Source organism: Oryx dammah, unplaced genomic scaffold, assembly GCF_014754425.2.
Source record: "Oryx dammah isolate SB20612 unplaced genomic scaffold, SCBI_Odam_1.1 HiC_scaffold_4, whole genome shotgun sequence".
In the NCBI taxonomy this organism is placed as follows: Eukaryota; Metazoa; Chordata; class Mammalia; order Artiodactyla; family Bovidae; genus Oryx; species Oryx dammah.
The window spans coordinates 59,247,624-59,265,742 of record NW_024070188.1 but is presented as its reverse complement, the minus strand read 5'-3'; the positions used below and the strand labels follow the sequence as shown (position 1 = coordinate 59,265,742).

General features: G+C 40.8%; 1 protein-coding gene across 1 annotated transcript in view; it reads right to left on the bottom strand.

Annotated features, from left to right (window-relative positions):
• Window positions 1–14,700, bottom strand: part of TBPL1 (TATA-box binding protein like 1) — a 38,728-nt gene extending 24,028 nt beyond the window's left edge. Inside the window, exon 1 of the mRNA XM_040239268.1 lies at window positions 14,396–14,700. The gene's annotated coding sequence lies outside the window, so the exon portion shown is untranslated. The remainder of the gene's footprint in view (window positions 1–14,395) is intronic.
• Between the last annotated feature and the right edge of the window lie 3,419 nt (window positions 14,701–18,119).

The window sequence follows — 18,119 nt, the reverse complement described above, 5'->3', positions numbered from 1 at the left end:
TCAATAAGCAGTCACCACTTCTCAAATAATGCAGAACACTGATTTTCAGGTATTTATCTCTGTATGGTATTTATCCAAATAGATTTACATTGGAATCAAGCACTTTAGAAATGTATTAATAGTAAAAATATATTAAACACTCATAATTGGACCACATATGGCTTTCCTTGTCTTCTATATAGATATACTTACTCATTCATTAATTCTTTTATAGTAATACCGTCCAGACCTATGAATATTAATAGCCTGAGAACAAACTCCTGAGCATTAACTTCTGTTGCACAGGCATTAACTAGGTCTCTGACCTCAGAGTTACAGGGTTTAACCAAATCATTTATTCACACACCCCTCAGATATGCATTGGCTCAAACTTTGCACCTTTCCATTCATGCGTACCTTTGTTTACTGATCCCCTAATTAAGTCACTAATAATAATAAAGTCAATGTGTAAAATTCAAAAGACCCTAAAAACAATATCCTAGAATATTACTAAGGTCTATCTATAGGCTTATTTTTCATAAAACTAATATGCTACATCTTTTTTGCAGCAGATCACAACATTATACACAAAGATTATCAGCTTACTTGCTTCACGTCAATCCCATATTTATACTTTATCTACTATGCCTGTCCTTCATTCACTTAATTTTTCCATGTGTTAAAGATGGTACATATGGTAGCCAGCCTCCAAGACGGCACCAGTTTACACTATCATAAAAAAGTTCAGTACAAAAACAAATCCACCTGCAATGCTGGAGATCTGAGTTTGATCCCTGGGTTGGGAAGATCCCCTGGAGGAGGGCATGGCAACACACTCCAGTATTCTTGCCTGGAGAATCCACATGGATAGAGGAGCCTGGTGGGCTACAGTCCATGGGGTTGCAAAGAGTTGGACACGACTGAGCAACTAAGCATTTTGCAATTTGAAAATACATAACCTAATACTTACCCTATATTAACAATGTTTAAACAGTAGCCTGTTTAAGGATTTCACTATTTTAATATGTATTAAAATGTATCTGTGAAGTAAGAAAACTTGGGTGTTAAGATGTGGACTGTAAAATGGATGCTATGTGACAAGGACTGACTCTAAACTGTTCTTACCTTTATACGCAAAATACAAACAACACTATTTACTCACCATACGACTGACTTGAGGGATTAGTGAGTGGCTCACAAATTATAATAGTGTGGGGTTTAGTCGCTAGGTTGTGTCCAAGCCCTTGATACCTCATGGACTGTAGCCCACCAGGCTCCTCTGTCCATGAGACTTTTCAGGCAAGAATACTGGAGTGGGTTGCCATTTCCTTCTCCAGCACAAATTATAATATGCTCTATTAAAGTAACATTAGTCAATGCTAACATTAATTTTAACTAATGTACTATTATAAGAGGAAAAAGTATATTTTGATGAATACAACTTGAAATCTGGGGATTCAAACTCAAAGATGAAGAAATCTGGCATAGAGACTCCTTACTATGTAAAAGAAAAATTTATTCTGGCTAGATTTCTTAGTATTTCAAATAAGCGGTCTTAACATGTGATTTGTAAAGATTATATGTCATTTTCTGATTACATAAGAAATATTTAAAGAAAAAAAAGTCATCCATAGTCCCAGCACTGGGATAATTACTTCTGTTTTTCTATGCTCATATGGGCACATGTTTTTAGGCTGCGAAGTCCACATATTTATTTGTGTATACTAAACAAGGTTGAGATCATATGCATATGCTGTTTCATCTAGTCAACAAAAGATTTTGTAAAAATATCTGCAACTTTTGCTAAGAAAAATAGCAATATTGAATTCATTAATTTTCCTTGAACACTAATGAAGGTGAACTTTTCAAATATTAATAGTTATATTTACTCTAGGCTAATTGCCTCATATTCTTTGCTCATTTTCCTTCTGAGATATCCTACTGATTTTATAAATGCTCTTATATGTGAAGAAGTATCAGTCTTTTGCCTGCTTATGCTATTTCTTCAGCTAAAAATGATTAATGCCTCTTTTTACTCATTCCTACTTGTTCTACAAGTTACCTTCATTCATAATCAGTTCTAGAACAATACACGGTAATCTAAGTATCGGGCCCCATGGGATCCAGTAGTGAGGAAGACTTGGCAAAGGGGACAGCAGGCATTCTCAGCTCTGAGGAGAGGAATGTGAACTGTTCAGATGTGAAGAAGGGCCAGTCTGGCTGGAGTGGGAAGAGGGAAAGGGGCACGAGATCAGGCTGGAGATGCAGGGAGGGGTTAAGTCCTGCCTTCCAGACCATGTTAAGGATTTTCACATTTATTCCAAGATAATGGTGGGCTAAAGAGAAGCAAGAAATGACATAATGTATTTGCTTTTCATGAGACTCTATCATTGCCATTTCTTTAACAAGAGAATGGGATGCAAGGCAAGAAAGGGCAGAAAACTCAGGTCCACCACTGCGGTCCTGGTGAGAAAGGACAGTAGTGGGAGCAGGGTGGATGAAGAGGCAAAGCAGTAGGTCAGAGAGAGACTTCTTTAGGAGACAGAGGGAACAGAGCTTTGTGACTGATATGGAGAAGAGGAAAATGGAGACGGAGTATGACCCCAGGTTTGTGGCCTAAGATATCATCTACTGGGACAGGGACACTGGAGGCAGAGCAGGTTTGCAAGGGGAGATGGGAAAAGGAGCAGGGGGTAAGGATTCTGGTTTTGACCTGTTGATTTGAAGGGACTTGTGAGACATCCACAAGGAGAAACAGACAATCAGATAAGAGTCCACTGCTCAGAACAGGCCTAGGTCTAGACTGCAGGTGAAATCTTAGAAACCCACATGTAGAAGGTAATTAAAGCCATGCTGGATAAAATAAGAAATCAAAGGTACTAAGACCTCTGATCTCCAAGACTGAGCCAGGGCATCCATGACCATGATGAACACTCTGAGACCCCTGACCACGCTGCCAGGGGACCCACTACACAGCATTCTCACACTACAGTGAAATTTCATATTTCAGCATCTCCGTGGTAGACAATAAGCTCCTCAGAAGAATGATCGAGTCTTACTTATTTCTGTATCCCAGTCTTGGCATAGGTCCCAAGGCATGAAACACATTCAATGAAGTGTCTGTGAGAGGTTAACTGTCAGCTTGAGATTATTAAAAAGCAGTATCTCCAAACATGCACAGAGGAACAAGCTTTAAGAGGCCAGGCTCTGGAGCAGATTACTTGGGTTAAATCCAGACTCTACCACTTATCAGTCATATGACTTGGGAAAGTTATTTAACGCCTTTGTGCCTCAACTTCCACATCTGTAAAGTAAGGCAGATAACAGCACCTACTGCCAAGTGTTGGGAAAACTAAAATTTCATGCAGAGCATTTAGCATAGTACTTGTACATGGTAAGCATTCAAATTTAGCTATTCTTATTGTTACTATTATCTTCTTTCTTCATCTTCCATGGATACAGAAACATGCAAAAATGGAAAGGATTTCCAGTTATTCATTGTGGTCCGCCAGCTTTGGAACGCAAAAACAGATCATGTTGTTTCAGGTCTAAAAGCAAGGGTAAAAATAAAACAATTTTGATGTATCTGGTAAATGATATCAGTATTTAGAAAACAACTAAATTTAACAGTGAATTTAAAAAAAAAAGACCTAACAATAACAAAATCATTTCAAACCAAAACAAAAAGTAGTTGTTGACTATGTCAGGTTTTTTTGGGGGGAGTGGGGTGAGGGGCAGTGGGAATACAGGGGAACTGGAGATAGGAATAGACAAGAAGAAAGAGTCTGACCAAGTCTACAACAAATTACAAAACAGACATTTTACTAATGTTTACTTAGCTAGGTACCTGCAAAAATAGGAAAACTTAATTTAAAAAATTAGGAAGTTTATCTCTTTATAGAGAATCTTGATATCTGCCTTAAGTTACCCATGAAAAGTAACTACAATTTGTGACTACTCTAGTCATTACGCTGATGCTATTAACACAGCAGACTCTTTTAAGATTATCATTTTCTTTGCAAGTAAAAATGTTAATTCATGAGGTTGCTAACAAACTGAATACACCCTCTTCCAGCTTGTGGCTGGTGTCAAGGTTGGCATGCATAAAGATCATTTTTCTCCATATTTTATTTTTATTTCAAGGGTGTGAATGCAGGATTCAAGCTTGAACTTCTGACAGCTCATCAAGAATTTAATCCAGAGAAAGCACTGCAAGGTGAAAACACAACAGGCTGAATTTCCTATTTTGACAGTTTCCTTTCAACCACTTTTATAGGCTTACCTTTCATATGAAATGTCTGTTCTATTGGAGATAACCTGTTTAAGGTCTGGGTCATGTATGACTGCCATTTTAAAAACAGGAAGGTAAGATTATGAAATTAGCTATTTGGAAAACAGTGTACAGAGTTCAAACTTTTCTAGTTAAAAAACAGTTTTTGCTATTTAGTAGGAAAAAAAAAAAGCAACATTTAAATAAAAGCAAACAGGACTACAGAGTGAATACTTTCCACATGTTAGCACCATTAAGAATTTCTTGTTTTACTCAGAAATGGGCAGATCTTTCACTGATTGAGGGCTGTATCATTCAAAAAAGACAAATGTGTACAACTCGGCTAAAGATCAGAAGAAAGCCACAAAAAAAGTTCTGAATTAGAAACTAATTCAAATTCAATGTAAAAAGGACTACAGGGCACTGATTTAAAACTAGCATGACAGTAAGCTAAGTTAACTGATGCGTACAAGAAAGTGTTCTAACACAGAACATACAAGAGTGATAAGGATGTTTTCTGATGGGTACACTGGTTCTTAACTTCTAAGAAAAAGCCAAAACAAAACAAAATAAAAGCTATAAAAGAGCTACAAGCCCCAAAGATACTGATTAACTAACCTTTGCACGGCCCTGATTTTAAAAACATTTCCAAGTTGTTTCTAATGGGGCAGTCAGTTGAGAACCACAGGGCTGAAACGCCACAACAGGTCAACAAAATGATGGAATTTCCCTCTCAGTAGGTCCTTAAAATGGGCTACAGTCTCATATCAGGGCTGTTTATCTTAGAGAACATCAAGATTTCTGCACTGTTTCCCACGTGTTGTTTCCTTAACTCGGATTCATGCCTTAAATTGTCACAATCTGCCTTCTGCCTCTGCCTGGGATGAAATGTTACAAAAGAACTGCTTCCTTGCTGAATCACAGCTAACACTTCCTTTTATTGGACTACTCCAGAGCATAAAGCCAGAGAAGGCTATGGCACCCCACTCCAGTACTCTTGCCTGGAAAATTCCATGGACGGAGGAGCCTGGTAGGCTGCAGTCTATGGGGTCGCGAAGAGTCGGACACGACTTCACTTTAACTTTCACTTTCATGCACTGGAGAAGGAAATGGCAACCCACTCCAGTGTTCTTGCCTGGAGAATCCCAGGGACGGGGGAGCCTGGTGGGCTGCCATCTATGGGGTCGCACAGAGTGGGACACGACTGAAGCGACTTAGCAGCAGCAGCAGAGCATAAAGCACTGGGAACCCCTGATTCCCCCAATTCTTCCTCACTTCTGAGGCACCTTTCCTAGGTTCTCCTCCTATCTCAAATATTGCTCTGTCTGCCTCTTAAATCATAAATTCTTCAGGGAAGTCAGTGACAGTCCCTTAAAAGCTCAACAACAGGTTCTAGAGGGCAAACTCCCTTGGAATCATATCTACACTAACCTGGATATGTATCTGATGAGGCCATTGTTTTCTTCATATTTTCAAAAGGATTTAAGATCCTTGAAGGTTATAAATCATTGCTTTAAATACTTTTTAGTTTAAGCTTTCCAGGCTTCAATTACTATCCATAAATTTAGAGGTCTTACTTCAATCTTAACATATCAGAGACTGAATCCAGATTCCTATCTATTAGGCATATTCATTCAGCTAAACCAATGTATCCAAAACAAATAATTAATCCCCTCAGAAATACTTGCTCAGAATAAAATGGTCAAGTAAGGAGCCCTCCTGACAGTTGTCCTCCAGTGGAAGAAACAGACGACAGACAAGCAATGAGAATAATTAGAGAAATGTGATCTATGTTATAAAGGAAATGACATGAGAGAAATTTCAGAGTGATCCAGGAAGGCCTCTTAACTTCCTCAGAAATCAAAATTATTTTTAAAATTAGATCTTGAAGGTTAAGGAGGAGCCAGTTATATGAAACACTGAGAGAAGAGACTCCAAGTTGAAGGCACAGCAAATGCAAAGGTACTGACTGTACTGAACTGCCTACTAGATTGTAGGCACTGACTGTACTGTGTCTGCTAGACTGTAGGCACTGTGATCCTTAAAGAGAACAATTTAATATAAATGTGTATCTTTGGAATGTGGGTTAGTAACTGGTACTTGGTCCTAAACTCAATAAGTAGTTGCTGAATTAAATGCAAAAGAACAACGGAAAGAATTGTGGAGTTGGGTGGCTGCTAAGTGGGAAGGGGGTGGGGGAGGAATGGATTGACAACAAGGTCCTATTGTATAGCAGGTAACTATATTCAATGTCCTGGGAGAAACTATAATGAAAAAGAATAGAAGAAAGGATGTATATATTTGTATAACTGAATCACTTTGCTGTATAGCACAAGTTACTAATAACACAATATTGTAAATCAACTATATTTCAGTTAAAAAAAAAAAAAAGAATTGTGGGGTTGGGGAATAAATGGGGAGAGGAAACATTCTCCAGTAAAATAATAAGAATCTTAGTAGCCTCAGCTATTCAAGTAATCCAACAGAATTCTATTACTTTCTTATCTCACATTCTGGTACGTTCCACTTAGTGCTTCTAGTGTCTAACAAGTCATTACCACTTTTAGTTAAAATCCCCAAGTCCTAAAGGGTAACTGTGTTCCAGGAGTTTTCACAAATACAGAAATATAATACATATCTGATGTAAGGAAGGAACTATTTTGATTAAAACACACAGACCAACTCTTAGCACTTTTGGTACCTAATCCCTTTCCCTTTTCCTAAACTACGCTGTCCATTTCAGCTCCAAGAGTCTTAATTCATCCATAACCTAAATTCATTCCAGGATAGCTGGTTACAGACTAGCTACCCTGTCAGTTACCTGTAGCACAGCAATCTTCGGTTTGATAATAAAGCCATTATTCCTCTCTTTACAAAGTAAGAGTGAGGATACAATACAGATAAATTAAGAACATAGTTTCAGACATTTGAAACTTCCAATTTAACAGGCCCCAAACAAAAAGCCTACTAAGTGTTAACTTTAAAGGCATGCATTCTTAATATATAGACAAATGAACAATTATCCAAGTAGGTTTACACTATGCATTGAAGTGGAATTTTCAAGATTACAAGATTTACACTGGCAATATGCTGCTGCGATGATGAAAAAAAGCGTTATTCACAGATTAATATTATTATTATTTTTAATCAGTTGTGAATTGTTCAACCATGTCACATCCCTTATTTCAGCTTCTCCCTCACCAACAAAACAGAGGAGAGAACTGAATTATGAAATCTGGCAGACTTTTGAGATGAGCACACCTAGTCTGTTTCAGGAAGGTCCAATGAACTGGTGACTGTGTCTTCTACATAGCTGTGGCTCCCACCACCACCCTAACCTGCCACATCCTGGGATGCGGTCAACCCACAAGCAATTAAGGGAGGCTCATTACAACCTCACTAGGCTGCACATGCATACAAGAACCTGGAGATATACAAGATGTTCACCACAGCCATAAGCAGGTGAAAGAAAAAAGGGTTGGGGCTCAACAAAAGTATTTGGCAAATTAAAAAGAAAAGGTTCTTGTTTCATAAAAGCTGCAGGTTCTTCATGAACCTAAACAGAGGTTCAAACAATGACAGGATCTATTAAGTGTTAGCCATATTCACAAACCAAATGCCCATCTTCACATCTGCACTTTGTGGTTACACACTGGTGTTATTATCTTCATGTCTGAAAGATGGCAACACCTGTCCCTGAAAAAGAGTGATGTTGACAACACCAGGGAAATATTAACTGTGTGACAGAATAAAACACCTACCTTTTATTCTGGGCAATAGTACTGACACCTTGAAGACCTGTTGTCATGAAAGTTCCCAATACAGTCCTCAGAATATCTAAAATTAAAGGATATATACTTGTGCATACACACACACACATACATATATATATATATGAAAATATATATATGAAACAGCCTGGATCATTTCTATGCTTATTTCAATATTTTTTTAGATCTAGAATTCCTAGAATCTAGATCTAGGAATTATGTTAACAATATTACATCAATACTTCCTCTACTGTGGCCAATGTAGTTATTAGTACTCAATGAAATCAACAGTATCAACTAGATGTCACTCTCTTCAAAAAGGAAAACAAAAGTCACGCCTCTAAACACAAACATATTTACCAATCTGGGGGAGGGAGGGTTATAAAAACCAACTAAAACAAAAATTGCACAATATGGAAGAATTGTAAAATTTTACCCCTGTATATTGAAAGCAAAACATACTTTTAATAATGTTTTATATAAACTTCCATATGTCTTATAAAAAATATCATTTCAACTAAAAACTAAGACCTATACATTAGCTAAAAATAGGAGAGAATAGTTTACGATTTATTATACTTAAGCAGAAATATTTATTTTCTAGTCAATAATTTCAAAGGTCGATACAACTAAACCATTTGGACTTAACATTAAAAAAATTAGCCATTTCAACAGCAGTCTAATAAACAAAGCTATATTTATCAGGTTATTCCCTGATTAGGCAGTCTCAGTATTTGGTGTCAACCTTATCATAAACAAATAATCTTGCAATTATATGCAGTCATTCCTGAGCTACTTGTATTATCAGAGCAGAGCAGAAGTTTCAGCTACCTCTAAAATGACAAGAAAGCTACTATGAAGAGCACATTTATACTGACACAAAAACCTCAAGTTAAATGGCCTGACAATGACATCAGCAAGTTTCAAGTTTACCATCACCTACGGTTAAAGTGAAAAATAGTGTATTCTAAAGAAAGACTAATTCTGCTAAATGAAACCATTGGGGTCTATTCCTTTTATTCAGAAGTACCCATACAACTAAACAAGCAGTCAAGTCCACAGGGAAATAGCATTTCAATAGCTGCAACATGGTGCCAGACCAGCCTTTGTTGGCCTTCCTTTTCCAAGAAACAGAGATGTCTCTTTTTTACTGAGTCCATCTGCCATAAGTGATAACCAGATGTCTGCGTGACGATTCAAAATTAAAACAAAAGTCCTTCCCCCTCCCAAGACCTAACAGCAGAGATGAGTCCAACAGGCAGCATTACAAAGAGTTTCAATGTTTTAATCGCCTCCAACTGAAAGAAATAAAGTGGTTCCCCTTTAACCTCAACAAGCACCAGCCAGTATCTTTTCAGCTAACTTCGCACAAAACTGTGGTAAGTGCTTTACACCTCCTTATCACAGCAACCCTATGAGGTGGTACTAATATTAACCCATTTTACAGATAAGAAACTGGGGAATGAAGGCAGTGAAAAAACTTGTTCAAGGCCATACCGCTAATAAGCAGCATCGCAACCACACTGAACACAGGCAGCCTGTATCCAGAGTCCACACAAGCGCTATACAAAGCCTAGTCTCAAGAAAGTATAACAGATTTTGATCAAAACTGATTTTACAATAAAAACTGTAATTTATCAGAAGGAAGAAAGTTAATGCCTGATTCTCTGAAACCATTTCATTAATAAAAAACAAATTCTGACTTCTTAATTAAAATATTCTGAGTTCTCACTTACTGAATAACAAAACAAAAGTGTATCAGGTATTAGTGTCTATAGACAGCAGTCTATGATGGTAACGCCGACAATTAAAATACCAAGAGTCATCCACATAGGTCCTGAGAAAACCGTCCATAAAGATGCAATCTGATTTTCAGTATTCTTTCTTGACAGATGAATACTGCATGGTCAAAGTCGCCGGTCAAAGTCGCCAGTCAAAAGTTTTATGGTGCATTTTTTTGGGGGTGAAATTTTAAATAGCTTAATTATGGACTCACACATGAAGGCTGATTTGAACTGTCCCAGAATTCACCAGGGGCTTCCCTGGTGGCTCAGAAGTTAAAGTGTCTGCCTGCAATGCAGGAGACCCAGGTTCGATCCCTGGGTCGGGAAGATCCCTTGGAGAAGGAAATGGCAACCCACTCCAGTACTCTTGCCTGGAGAATCCCATGGAGGGAGGAGCCTGGTAGGCTACAGTCCATGGGGTCACAAAGAGTCGGACACGACTGAGCGACTTCCTATTCACTATGTTATGGTTTTTGTTTTTTAGTATTTAGTGGGATCCCCAGCAGCACACTTCGCATTACAAAACAAACCATTTAAACCAAATTGTGAATTTTATCACCCATTAACCACATGAAAAGACCAGATGGGTACAATTTTTGATACGACATGACCTGATTCCTTTCTACTAATGACACAGTTCTGGAATCTTGTTTTTTCACAACTATACAAACATACTTACTCCATTTTTCTTCTAAATCAAAGGTTGTGTCACAATACAAGAATCAAATTTGTCTACATGGCCTGGGAAGACCTCAGATAAATATACTCTTTTACCCTTTTGAAATTACTCAAAGTGACAGTCATGGGACAAGAGCAAATACAGTATTAACTCAAAGCAGTAAACCATTATTTTTATTATTTGAATTGGTCAAAAAAAAAAAAAAAAAGCCCTAATCATGTTTGAGAAATTTTGTTGCTTGGAATATACAGCTAATATAAAAGTTTAATTTTAGGCATCAGGATTAGATTTCTAATTAGATTAGATGTCTAAAGGTTCCCTTCATCTACTAGATAAGTCCCTGAAAGGAAAGAAATAAAATATGTATATCCTTTAATTAATGTTAATCTTCAAAACACACACACACACAAACATACAACAGGATGGCAATTTACAGTCCTGATCCCCAAGAAACTTCTAATTTACCAGGCATGATGAAATCCATACACCAGAAAGTATAGCACCAGGAAGCATGTAATAAAGGCTTTAAAATTCAGATTTGTGTTTGTCATGTTTTGGTGTCTACCTATGTCATTTCCCTGCTATCTACCAGTGCACAAAATGCACCTGATGAGAGACACCTTTAATACAGCTTTATACACCATGGCATCAGACATATTAAAGGTATAACAAACACAGGTGTAAATTTCAGGAAATCTTTATTTATTAATTCAAATGCCACAATACAGCTAAACTGCCAAAGCACTACAGGTTTTGAGAACACTGTGGAAACATTCTACTATTATCAATTCTAAAATCCATTTAAACTTTATTTTTCACAGCAATAATTATTCATCACATGGGCTATGATGCAACAGAAAGAAATCAATCACTAGGTAATTATAGGCCTCCTTCACCAAAAACCAGAACTGATACCCACTTAACTAAATTATACACTATTTGCTGATTTTTAAATAATGTGCCACATCCATGCTAAGAAAGAACACTCTCCAGAAGTTTTCAGCTGTAAATTTTCTATTTATTCATTCTACTTTATAGCAAATGCTATACACTCTCTCTATATATATACATCTACAAAAATTTTGATATGACAATTTCCCACACATGAAAAAATATTATGGGACTCACTTAATTTTCCCCTCTAATTTGGCAAAGCATAATTTCAGTCAAGTACTCAGATGCAAAATGATCTGAAAAGTTGGACGTTAAGACAAGGTTTTTAGAGTACAAATTATGAAAATCTAAGGTTCAGTTAACAACACAGAGCAGCATGCTGTACTATATCTTTTATCTTTTTTGAAAAAAAGTCACTACATCTTCAATTACAGTGTTACCACCTGGACTTCTGTGACACCCTTTATTCCTAAAAGTTCAAATATTTTTACATGCTTTATTTCAGCACAGTCTTGATTCTCAGCATAAGGCTCTTACCTGTCATATCATACAACCAACAGTTGTTGGTTCAGAATGCATAGAGAACATCTGACATGAACCCTCCATTCTCAATATAAGCGGAAGGGTACAGAGGGAAAATGCAACAGACAAAGTAAAGTTCACAAAAAGGATACACAGGCCAAGGACATATGTTGAAAACTCCCTAAGAAACGGAAATAATACAAATAGCATAAGGAATCATTTTTGATTGGGACATGATTAGGTGAAGAGAGGAGCTAAGACAACATGAAATGTTGCAAGTATTGGAGCAGACTGCAGGGAAAGCAGGGATTGTTAATAAAGGAGGAAGCTGAGGTAGCTGGGCTTAAATCCTTTTCCTCAAACACAGAAGTGGTAAAGGAAAGAGGCAGCAGCAATTAAGATCTAAATGAAGTGAGTGTGACAGCAGCCCTGAGGCAGAGGGAACTCACTGCATCTCAACATGAACCAAGAATATCCTCCAGCACCTCAAGTGCCATCATCCCCCAGCACAACCTCAAACAAGAGAGTAAGCCAAAGTCCCTGACTCACTAATCTACAGATGACATTAGGTTTTTCTTCTCAAGAGGTTTAAAATGCAATTTTAAGTTTCCCAATGTTTGTACCTCCCGGGCTTCCCAGGTGGCGCCAGTTGTAAAGAATCTGCCTGACAATGCACGATGAGGGTTCGATCCCTGGGTTGGGAAGATCCTCTGAAGGAGGGCACGCAACCCACTCCAGTATCCTTGCCTAGAGAATCCCATGGACAGAGAAGCCTGGCAGGGCGCAGTCTAAAGGGGTGCAGAGTCAGACACGACTGAAGCAACTTAACACACATACAATATTTATATTTCGCATCTCTGTTAAAGGTATCTGCCACCTCTTTGCACATATACGAAATTGGTTTAACAAGAGATGCTGTACCTCAATTCCATGAAAATACCCGAGTCAAAAACTCAATTCTGACATCAACCAATCAAGAGCACAAAGCAGCAGACCATAATAGTCTCGGAGACTGACTTTGAGGGCAGAATACAAAAGCAGGGGTTTGGGGGATCAGGATGAAACGTTTTTGCTTAAGACAAGCCAGACTTAGGGGAAAAGTAAGAGGGAAAAAAAAGTAAGGGACAAAGAGAAACCATGGTTGACATCATTGCTTCTGTGATTTATCAATTTTCTTTTCATCTTTAATCTTCAACTAAAGAGCTCTGTTCCCGCTGGACACAAAAATAGTATTACTGTAGCATGCATATATGGCCATTTCAGTATGCCACAGGAAAACCTCATTTACTGACCTAGAAAGGTTTGGGAAGCATAAAACCATTAAACAGAGGCCTAAGGCCTAAAGAGATGGCACAAACTGGTAAGCAAGATATCAGCTGTGAATAATTCTTTCAACTACAGAGTGATGATAAAAGTCCTTTTTCGATTTAACTGCCATTTTCTCAAACTTCCCAAAAGACTGCAGATTATGCTAAAATAGCTAAACCTTCTCATATTTCTCTTTTTCAATTTCCCCACGGAAAATGTCATTCTTTCTGCAAACAAAAATCACACCAAGCTTGTTTCCTTTTCTTTCCTTGAGTCAATTTTAAGTCACTCTTCTTAACCCTAAATACACAAGCCCACACTGGTCAACTGCCAGTGTCTCTCTAGAACTGCAGGTGACAGATGCAGTCAGAGAGCTCACAGACGTGGATTGGCTGCGGTCTGAACCCTATTGCAATGAACACACTGACAGAGCCCGCAGAAGCACATCTCGGCAGAAGGAGAGAGTTTTAAAACCGTCATTTCCAATCGAATTTCCTTTTAGACCTCTTACTGGCTATTATGCTCTTACCCCGGTTCTCAACCTTGCTTAGCCCTACGTCCTACCCATTTTATCCCCCTCAGTTTCAGATCCTTCATCAAGCCTAATTCTGGTTAATACTACTACTACTAACAACAAAAAAAAAAAGGGTGGGGGGAGGTGCTGCAGGCATTGCCAAAAGTAGGAACCGACCAAGGTGCTATTTGGGAGCCTTCCCGCCGCGGCCGAGGCCGCAGGAAGTTTTCTGGGAAGCAACGGACCCTTTTAGCATCTTTGCACGATTTCTCGTCCCCTGGGTGAGGGCTCCACAGAGAAAGATGGGGAATCTCCCTTCTCCAGTCCTTCCCAGTGGTGGCTAACCCAAGAAATAAAAATATCTCTTTTCTTATCCTACACCCCGCCGGATAACGTTCCCAGGCAGTGACGCCCCACCCCCACCCCGTTATCTCACACGAGATCCCCAAATATCACCCCGTCCTCCTGAAAGCTGGACCCTCCCTCGGCCGCTGGACCAATTTCCCGCATCGGAGCTGCTCTCCCCCCCGCCCAGGCATCCGCCCCCGCACACTCCATCACCGGCATGCCCGCTGCTCCGCATAAGCCCGCCCCGCGCCAAGACACACCGCAGCCGGCACTCGGGCAGCCCCGAAGCCCGCGCTACCCCCCGCCCAGGGTCGCCGACCCGGTTACCGTGGGAAGAGCGGGCGGCGGCAGAGGACGCGGCGGCAGCGCTGCTGCCGGTTGCGGCGGACGCGAAGGATAAGCTGGAGGATAAGGATGATGATGAGGCGAGCACGCTCCCCAGTCTCCATGGAACTCCCGCCCCGGCCGGTTGCTAGGAGCCCCCAAGGCTCGGGCTCCGTCTTTCGTGCTTTGTTGTTCCGGGTACAGGGCGGCCGCTGCTTCCCCGCGACAATAAATAGACCAGACGCGGGGGAGCATAGAGACAACGCGCGGCGGCTAGAGCGCCGCCGGACAGAGCCCTCCTGGGTTCCTCGCTAGCCAGTCATATCCGGCTCTCACTGCTCCCGTCACTTTCCCCCGCCTCTTCCTCCACTTTCCCTTCCTCCTTCCTGGTGTCCGGGTCGGCCCGGCCTGCCTAAGGGCTTGACGAGGTGGAGTTAGTGAGGAAAGGTGTGGAATAGGCTAGATTTCTTTTGCTTGAGAACCGCCTGGAAAAAATTCGAAAAAACTGTGCATCCCTTGTACATTTTTAGCTAGTAGTTACACATGAGTACGTAATTTCTGGCATACAGTGTAATATAAACGGACTTTAGGGTTTTTATTTTGAGGGGTGGGGGTGGGGCAAAACCTTGCCACTTCTGTTAGCTCATTCAATTCATAGAAAAGGTCCACCATTCAATACAGTTAGCGAAGCTGGTCCTCAACAACTAAAAGTTGTTTTCTAATTCTGACGAATACATTTTCTGTTTTGAAAAAGTCCGACTTCGCTTTTTCGGTTAAACGCGTTAATTTACGTGATCAAGCTCTCGTGAAGGAATGCTAATCCTAGTCCTAAAATACAGTCATAGGATATGACAGGTAAAAGAATGGATAGATAGATAGGTGATAGATAATAGTGGTTAGGTCACATTTCTGTCGCCTGCCCCTTTGATATTCCATACTCAACTTGGGTTTGCGGTCAGGACTCTGCCTTGGAAGCCGGGAAGCACTTGAGAGGCTTTTAAGCCGCGTAGCCGGATCCAAGAAGGATGGGAGGAGGGAGAGGGCGGCTGCACGCTGGGTCCGGGCAGCTGGGCAGAGGCGGCGGCGGCTCTGCTCACACGGAAGCCGGGCGCCTGAAGACTGAGACCCTTCCGCGGCTCCGCGCCCAAGTGGCCCTGGAATGACCCGGGGGACTCCCAGAGGCGCACACTTCGCCAGTTTGAACGGCCGCGCTTGGGCCCTCGGGGCCCCTCGGGGGCCACTTGAAGGATGCTGCCTGCGAGAGCGAGACCGGACTAACGGTCCCGGAGCGCGAAGCAGCGGTGCGGATACCCGCCGCGCCCCCCGAGTCCCACTCCCAGGCGGGCCGGCGCAGGCCTCTGCTCAGAGTTGGGCTGCAGTTAGAAGCCTCTCCCTGGATGAGGCCAGTGGGCAGCTCTAATTTTAATAAAAGGCCCTAAGGGGCTCATGAATACCTGGCCTCTGGTTGGTGTGCATCCGCCATGAATCATGCTAATACCACAGTCCTTTTTGAAAGAGATGACTTGGGCTGACCTCTGAGGGGTTGGAGAGGAGGCAACCATTTGAGTATTTCCCTATTTATGGGGTCTTCAAGAATGCCTATAGATCTTTTCCTTCCCACTCTGAATATTCGGTAAAATATGTGAGCATTTAAAGACACTGTAGAATTATGGAACTTTGATCTGTTTCAGTTTCTATAGTCATTTATTCTTTGAACAGTATTAGATAATTATAGCTTGTATTAGGTGTAATGAAGACAACAAGCAAGAGGCTAGGTTAGAGAGTCATGACTGTGGAGTAGTGGGGAGATGACTTTCAGGAGGTAACCTTTCAGCTGTTATCTGAATGGGAATGGAAGGGGTGCACAGTGTTCCAGGCGGAGGGAACAAGACAGGCTAGAGCTATCTGTGTGGGAGATTGCAGCCATGAAATTAAAAGATACTTACTCCTTGGAAGGAAAGTTATGACCAACCTAGATAGCATATTCAAAAGCAGAGATATTACTTTGCCAACAAAAGCCTGTCTAGTCAAGGCTATGGTTTTTCCAGTGGTCATGTATGGATGTGAGTTGGACTGTGAAGAAAGCTGAGCTCCAGAGGATTGATGCTTTTGAACTGTGGTGTTGGAGAAGACTCTTGAGAGTCCCTTGGACTGCAAGGAGATCCAACCAGTCCATCCTAAAGGAAATCAGTCCTGGGTGTTCACTGGAAGGACTGATATTGAAGCTGAAACTCCGATACTTTGGCCACCTCATGCGAAGAGTTGACTCATTGGAAAAGACTCTGATGCTGGGAGGGATTGGGGGCAGGAGGAGAAGGGGACGACAGAGGATGAGATGGCTGGATGGCATCACCGACTCGATGGACATGAGTTTGAGTGAACTCTGGGAGTTGGTGATGGACAGGGAGGCCTGGTGTGGTGTGATTCATGGGGTCGCAAAGAGTCAGACACGACTGAGCGACTGAATTGAACCTGAACTGAGTAGCCTGGATGGGGCATCATGATCAGTGCAAGGGGAAGCAGACATGAGGCAAAGTTGACAAGAAACTAAGGCTTGTACCTTCAGTGCCTTGCAGACCATGTGTAAGAGAGTTTGAATTTTCTTTCAAATGTTGGGGGAAGTGAAGGGTTTTAAGTGGTAGAGTGGCACGGTCTGATTTACCAAGGAAATGGCAGGAGAAAGGCTCTACTGTGGATAAGTCAGCTTTATGATAACCATGACTAAGGTCTTTACCTGTTGCCTTCCTTACCGGAGACCAGCAATATAGCTGGTATCAAGCGTATCAACTGCTTTGCACTCCCCTTTTGTCACAGGCAGATTAGGAATTTGCCTCATTATAGTATTTCCTCATTCTGGAATTGGGTTTGATTTTACTATAGGCACCATTCTCTATAGAGAAGGAAATGGCAGCCAATTACAGTATTCTTGCCTGGAAAATCCCATGGACAGAGGGGTTGCAAACAGTTGGACCTGGCTCAGCGACTGAACAACAACAACCATTCCCCATAGACTTGTTGAATGCTTTAGCTTTAGAACACCATTTTACTGACCAAGGAATTCATTTCAAGGTGAAAGAAGACAATGAGATAAAGCCCATAGGCTTCACTAGTCTTATAATGTGCTCCAGTAGTCAAGATCCAGGTAAGGCTATAATATTATTTATTATCCAGGTGCCAGGAAAAGTTAGAATATACAGCATATGTTCCAAACCAAGACTCTTTTTAAAAAATATTTATTTTAATTGGAGGCTAATTATTGTGGTGGTTTTTGCCATACATTCACATGAATCAGCCATGGGTGTACATGTGTTCCCCATCCTGAACCTCCCTCCCACCTCCCTTCCTGTCCCATCCCTCAGGGTCATCCCAGTGCACCAGCCCTGAGCACCCTGTCTCATGCATCAAACCTGGACTGGCGATCTGTTTCACATACGATGCTACACATGTTTCAATGCTATTCTCTCAAACCATCCCACCCTCGCCTTCTCCCACAGAGTCCAAAAGTCTGTTCTTTACATCTGTGTCTCTTTGTTGTCTCGCATATAGGGTCATTGTTACCATCTTTCTAAATTCCATATATATGTGTTAATATACTGTATTGGTGTTTGTCTTTCTGACTTACTTCACTCTGTAAAATACACTCCAGTTTCATCCACCTCATCAGAACTGACTCAAATGCATTCTTTTTAATAGCTGAGTAATATTCTGTTGTGTATATGTACCACAG